Here is a 7,177-nt window from a genome sequence, read left to right as displayed (position 1 = left end):
CGAGATTGGTGATTATGTGTACTTGAAAGTGTCACCAATGAGAAGTGTGAGAAGATTCAATATGAAGGGAAAATTAGCACCAAGGTATATAGGACCTTTTAAGATCCTAGAGAGATGTGGAGAAGTAGCTTATCAGTTGGAACTACCTGAGAGTTTGTCCGGTGTGCACGACGTGTTCCATGTTTCCCAATTGAAAAAGTGTTTGAGGGTACCAGAAGAACAGATTCCTTTGGAAGAACTTGCTGTCAAGGAAGATCTTACTTATGAAGAGTATCCGATAAAGATCTTGGAAACTGCCAAAAGAGTTACAAGAAGCCGAACTATAAAGATGTGCAAGGTGCAGTGGAATCGATATATAGAGGATGAGGCTACTTGGGAAAAAGAAGAGGATATACAGAGGATGAGGCTACTTGGGAAAAAGAAGAGGATCTAAGAAAGACTTATCCCCAACTGTTTGAGTAAGCAATCACCCGAATCTCGAGGACGAGATTCATCTTAAGGGGGGTAGGATTGTAACACCCTAAAAATGACATTCTTTTTAAATAGCCAAAAATGATTTATTTAAGCAAATGTGAGTGCATTAAAAGATAGGGAAATAATAAATTTTGTGGAATTAAAATTTATAAATAAGGTTAGAAACTTTTTGATGAATACATGCTGCTGCATATCATTTTGTGAATGCTTGGAATTTGTTAAAGATTTCAAAAAGAATTGAAATTTGAATTTAAAAAGGGATTTGGAAAATTGTAGAAAAAGAAAAAGAGAAGAATCACTTTTATTCCCCTTCCTTCTTGAATTTCGGCCCGCTGGCCCCCTCTCTTTTCCCCGCGGCCCAGCACCGCAGCCTAGCACCAGCCCCAGCCCAGCTCGCCTCCCCGCCCCGCTCGGCCCAGCAAGCCGCGCCAGCCCATCACCGCGCCAGCAACCGTCGCCCACGCTCCTCCCCTGCCGCTGATGCCCGGGCCCCGCTTGTCGGTGCCGTCTTCATCCCTGCGTGGCTCGGAACCGCCCGCGCTCGGCCTGGCCGCAACCGCAGCCCACGACTAACATCGTGGGAGCGCCCCCCCTCGCGCCCCGGCCGCTACAAATAGCAGTCGAGCCTTCCCCCACGCACCCTGCTGCTCCCCGCTCTCGTCTTCGCGCTCGCCAAGCACCGAGGAAGCCCCGCAACCGCTGCTCCGAAGGTCGCCGGGATCCGCCATCGCCGAGCTCGGAACCTCCGCGCGAGCAGTCGTCTCCGAGCCGCCCCCGTCTCCATTTCTCCCTTGGTGAGCTTCACCTTGTTCCCCTATCTCTCCCGGTACCCCTACTTTCTCTTTTCTTGGCTTCTCAAGCCCTGGCCGCGAGCTCCGTGAGCCGTGGCCGCCGGCCATGGCGGCCACCGCGCTACCCGCTGTTCCTGGCTGCCGTATCGGCATGGCCGAGATCCCCTTCTTCCCCCGCATTCACCGGTGCTCTCGGTTTCTCTTTTGGCAAACCCTAGCCCCTAACCACGCGCGACCGAGACCTCCACGCCACCGGCAATGGTGCCTCACCGCCGGCATCACTATGCCCGGCCGGAATCTTTCTCTCTCCCTCCCCAGGTCTAATCCGAGCCCTCCATCCATGATCCGATGGCCGAGATCTTCCGATACCCCTTCGCGTGACTATTTTGCAAAAGAGACCCTGGACTTTTCTAAGCCCTAACCCGCAGTCCAAGGCGTAGTTCCCCAAATGCGCAATCTCATTTGGAAAGCGTAAACTTCACGGTTTAAGTCAAAAATACGTTTTCAGTATTTACAGAAATGCCATTTGAACTGTTTCGCTTATAAAATTGTCGTTTTAGCTCCGAATTGATCCATTCAAATCGCATTAGCTTCATAATTTCATAAGCTACATGTTGGAACTACTGTTAGTCAAGTTTGGAACTTTTTAATTTCATGACTAGATTTAATTAAATATATGGCTATAGGAAAACCCGTTTAAATCATAACTTTCGCATTTTAGCTCCGTTTTTCGTGAACTTCACGTTGACGTGATCGTAGCGAGACGTAGATTATGTTTACAAACATTTTATCTTGTTTTCAATACAGTTGGTGTACTGTTCTAATGATAGGAATGTTTGCTTTGCATGAATGCTTTTGGAATGTTGTATGTTGCTGTGTTGGTCGCGTTCAGACGGTGAGGAAAACGTTGGAGACCAAGAACTCTTCGACGACCAGCAGGACCAGCACGAGTTTGTGAACCAAGGCAAGTATAGCATGGGCCTTCCTTGATGTCCTATTTCACTTTAATCAATTACTCATTTGCATGTGTCTAATTTTGATACCCGTAAGGACATCCTAGTGATTGTTTATCCTGTGCCTTGTCTCCTATGGGTTAAATGCATATGGATAGATTGCTAGTGCTCTAACTGAACTTGATATACATGATGATGAATGATACTATGGAACTATGAGTTTAACATGATTTATAACAACTGTTCCATAGGGTAAAAGTGCAAATAACCTTTGTTCATGTTGCTTCCAGCCCTCCATAAGGACTTATCTGTCGGCAAAAGCTAGGACTAACAGTGCAACCGGGAGGGTCATATGGCTCTGACTTTAGCTTAGTAATAGGATCTTTTCTAGCTAGTTAGAGGTTACCTTTTTGGCGCAAATGGGGCTTACCACGTTGGATATAGGGCTGCCTCTGTTCCTATGAGTATAGCCGCGATGGATATGTGCCATAGGAAAGGAGGGTTCCTACATCTGCCTACCAAGGAAACCTAGCGGCCCTAACTTGTTAGGGAAACCTATGAAATGGCTTCATAGTGTACCCTGCCCGCTCACCTTGGCAGTGACATGGGAGTAATTAACCCGGGCATATGGGGATCACAACTCGCGGTGAATGTGCACCACCTCTGCAGAGGGTAACAAACTGTTATAACAGCCGTGCTCACGGTCATGAGCGGCCCGGAAAACTCACAGAATAACTGGATACTTGATGATGTTCATTTAAGATGTTCTATGATGCTATACGATACACTTTACACTAATATATATTCTTATGGGATTAAATGGTAGCTTAAGCATAACTTGTTAATACCTGAGAATAAAAGCTTGACTTACTAAAAATGCTAACTGCAGTAAACCTGTGTCAACCTTTTGAGCTTCATAACCCCATGTTAGCTTGTTAAGTACGGGAGGTACTTACAATTGTTTATTTTCTTTATTTGGATAAAAATCCCGGATGGGTAACAGATGACAACGGGTATGAGGATTTCCCGGAGGATTTTTAGGCTTGTGGTCAACCAGTTGACCTTCCCTGTGATGGTGTTCCACGGGAGTGTTATCCCTTACTATTCTGCTGTGTTGTGTAAGACTACTTAATGTTATTGTTTGTGATGTAAGAGACACCGTGATGATACTTTTTATGATTTGTCGACATGTGTGTGTGACTGATTCCTAGGCACACATGAGTATTGTGCATTCAATTTTATCCTTAAAATTGGGTGTGACATAATCAGGGATAAAAATGATGAATTGTAGTTACTTAATTGGTCATTAATGCCATATTTAGTTCATTTTTTCTCTTTTTCTTGCTTTAAAACATAGATTAAGCTAGTAGTTTTGTTTGATGTATTTCGGGTGAACCCTGTGACTGAAAAAACTTAACTTGTATCCCTACCCAAATGGATTTAATTATCCGTTAAATATTTTGTAGTTTTTGCATATTCAATTTATAGGATGATAGTGGCTATTATGACTTTATGTAACAACCTGTGTGTAACACCCCGGTGTTATGCCTGCATTTAGGCACTGCAAATCATGCATATCATGCATCATCAAGCATTCTAATCACACATGCCTAATCATGTAAATAACAATTGAAACACTGCTTCGAAACATTTGAAACATGTGTGAAACCTGAATGTTGCATACACCTGTTTAAGAGTTGTTTTGCCCTGATTTTGCTTGCTAGGTTAGTAAAACATGTTTGGCTACTATTGTAAATCATCTAGCAATGTTTAGTTCAATTTTTGGAGCAAGGTTTGTATTCAAATTAATTCAAAATTTTGCTTCAAAAGTAATTTCCCAAAAATTAGGGTTTGGAGTTAAACATTGACTTTGATTTTATAATTCAAAATCTAGAAAGAATTTGGCTTTGGTCATAACAACAAAGTTGTAGAGAATTAAATTCTAATCAACTTTTATTTTTGGTACAATTTCAAAAGATGTCATTTTCTTGCTTAAAATAATGTTTGAAAGTTGGCATTTAAAAATTCCTTAAAAATACAAATGAAAAAGGGCTTTTTCTCCTTCGCGGGCCGCCGCCTCGCTTCTGGCCCACGACCGAAGCCGGCCCAGCCAGCCTCCCGCCGCGCCGCGCGCCTCGCCTTGGCCTAGCCCAGCCCAGCGCTGCGCCTGGCCTGCCTCCGCGCGCGCCTGCTCGCTGACGCGCCGCGCCGCGCCCGACCGCGGCAGAACTCGCCCGCCGCGTGGCGGCCATGCACCGTCGACACCGCCGCGCGTCGCAGTCGGCCTGCGCCCGCGCCCACGTGCCTGCCTACTCTTGCCGAAGCCGGTGTGCTCGCTCGCTCACTCCCGCTCTCCTTCTCCTCTCCGCAAGCACCGCGCGCACTCGCTTTGCCTCTCGCCGCGCCACCGCACCCGCCGGCGAAATCCGCCGCGGCTCCTCCACCTCGGCCAGCAATCACGCGCCCGCAGCTCCGCATCGCTCTCCTTCAGGTCGTGCTCACATTTGCGCCGACTGCTGAGCTCAGGTAGAGCCGTCTCAAGCCCCGCCACCGTCGGCCATGGCGCCGCCGTGCTCGGCCGCCATGGAAGACACCATCCTTCTCTTCTCCAGCTCCGCCTAGCTACCCTCCTGCCTTCGCCATCTTCTCATGAACCGCATGCACCCGCTAGATTGCCTTTTCACGGCCGGAGATGGCCGCCGGCCTTGTGGCCGAGCCGCGCCGCCGCGACGTCGTAGCGCCGGCGTGTCCTCTGCCTCAGCCGAGCCAGGCCAAAAGGCCATGGGCCGACGCCCTGTCGGGCCGCCTGCCCTTTCCCCTTCGCTCGGGCCGCGCAGGCCAAATGTGGCCATGGGCCAGCTGATTCCAGCGGGCTGGCCCAGTAGCAGTAGGATGATTTGTTTTCCATTTTTCTTTATTATTTGAAAATAGAAATGGTTTGAAAAATGTTTGGATACTCAAAGTTGCTCCAAATCTGTTGAAATAAATTTGTCTAGGTTCCTTATCATTAGATCTACTTGGAAAAATTATTGCATGTCATTTTTGAAATACTTTTCTGTAGAACTTTATTTAATCATGAATATTTCTGATAACTTGAAAAATGTGTAGAAAAATCTATAGACTTCAGAAAAATATGATTCTAAGTTTGTTAATCTTCTTATGTAATGTACTTCCTAGGAAAAATATGTTTCATGCATGTGCTGTGGAAAAATTTTGAGGTGTAGTTCAAGTACCTTTAATGGTTGATTTTTGTTATTTTTGCTAGAGAACAAACTTTGTATAAAACATGCATGTGATAATTTTTGTACAGTCATTGTATGCTATGAAGAACCTAGGAAAAATACTAACTCTACTGTTTGACACTTTTCACAGTTCAAAGTATTTTTATGTTCATAATCATGCCATAGCTTGTTATTTTTGTGTAGGCTAATCCACTCATTTAAATACCATGAAAATCTGATAGTAGACTACTTAGGGTAGTACTATGCTGTAGTAATTTTCTAAGATTTTTCTAAGCAAGAAAAATAGAGGTTGCAATTCAAACCTATGATTAATTAGGGTTTAATCAAGTGTTGCTTTTTGTGGGATTGAGAAATTAGTAAAGCTTTGGTGTATCTTTGAAGCATTTAATAAAATGTGTTGACTTAACATATTAGTAGTAGAAGAGAATGTAGTAGATGACATGTGCTTGTAGTATATTTTCTTGGATGATGTTGACTACCTTGCATTTAAACATATCCATTGTATTCATCTCATCCGATGCACCGATTGCATAAGCACTTACGCACGTTGCATCATACAGGATCACAAACCGAGAACCCAGTCGTCATACCCGAGGAGCCCGAGGAGCAGTTCGAGGTGCAGCCGCAGGAAGTGCCCGAAGCCGACGAGGAGGACGTTGAGGAACTTCCGGAGTGCCCCGATCACCGTTCGAGCTCCTTCGAGAGAGGCAAGCCCCGGAGCATTTTCTCTCGGTTTGCAATTATTAATTAAATGCTTTACTTTAATTGATGCATTACGTTCAGGAGTTGTTTGCAATCGTTGCTGCATTATACCTTGTCTACCTTTGTTATACTATATCCTTGTTACCCGGGTATCCGCAGTCGAGTCAATGCTTAGCTGGCTTAGACCGATAGATGTCGGGTGATTTCCTATCACCTGCGAGCTATAGGTGGTTACCTGGATCTACTTGGATGACTATGAAGTCATGGTATAACTAAGTGTTAAATGAAGTTGAGACCGGACGGAGACTTGCAGAGTTTCGGACTGTAGTGTTTCCGTCTGTGTCGATTAAGGACCGACCGTTGTTGGGCCTCGAGTCATGTTGAACGCATGCCTTACATTTAGCTGGCCGGATAAAGTACCTTCTGACCGCGAAGCTAGGAGATTTTTTGGGCCGAGTAGATTGCCCGCAGCGCACTATGCCGGAGCAGGTGTGGTAGGACACGGGGGCGAGATGATAAGACCAAAGTGCAGTCGGTCAGCCCCCGGGTACATGTGGTTCCTAGCAAACTCGAGATACCGGGAAAGTTGACTCGGTGATCAATATCTCACTTTAGCGGTTGAGTGAGGTTTGTGTAAGGAATAAATCACCAGCTGGTTAGGAATCGATTCGAATCGCCATCGCTCCTGGATAGTGAGCACTTGACTTGAGTGACTTCATCGTAGTAAATGTTTATGGAACACTTGGACAGTTATAGTGAATATGACAGTATGGAAGTTGTTTAATGATCATTGGTTATCATTATCTCCTTAATCACATGTTTGCTCTAGTATAGGTGCAAATCTAGTCGACAGGTTAATAATAATTAACTTGACAATAATGCTTTTAGAAAGGTTCTTGAAATGCTAAAAATGCTTCTTTTGCAAATGAGTCAGCTACCCTACTATAAAGCCCTTCATAATCCTTGGTGTCACTTATTTTCGGTTATGTCGGGTAAGTCTAGCTGAGTACCTTCT

The sequence above is a fragment of the Miscanthus floridulus genome, unplaced genomic scaffold (genome assembly GCF_019320115.1).
Source record: "Miscanthus floridulus cultivar M001 unplaced genomic scaffold, ASM1932011v1 fs_772_4_5, whole genome shotgun sequence".
NCBI classification, from domain to species: domain Eukaryota; kingdom Viridiplantae; phylum Streptophyta; class Magnoliopsida; order Poales; family Poaceae; genus Miscanthus; species Miscanthus floridulus.
This window is presented reverse-complemented; position numbering follows the sequence as displayed.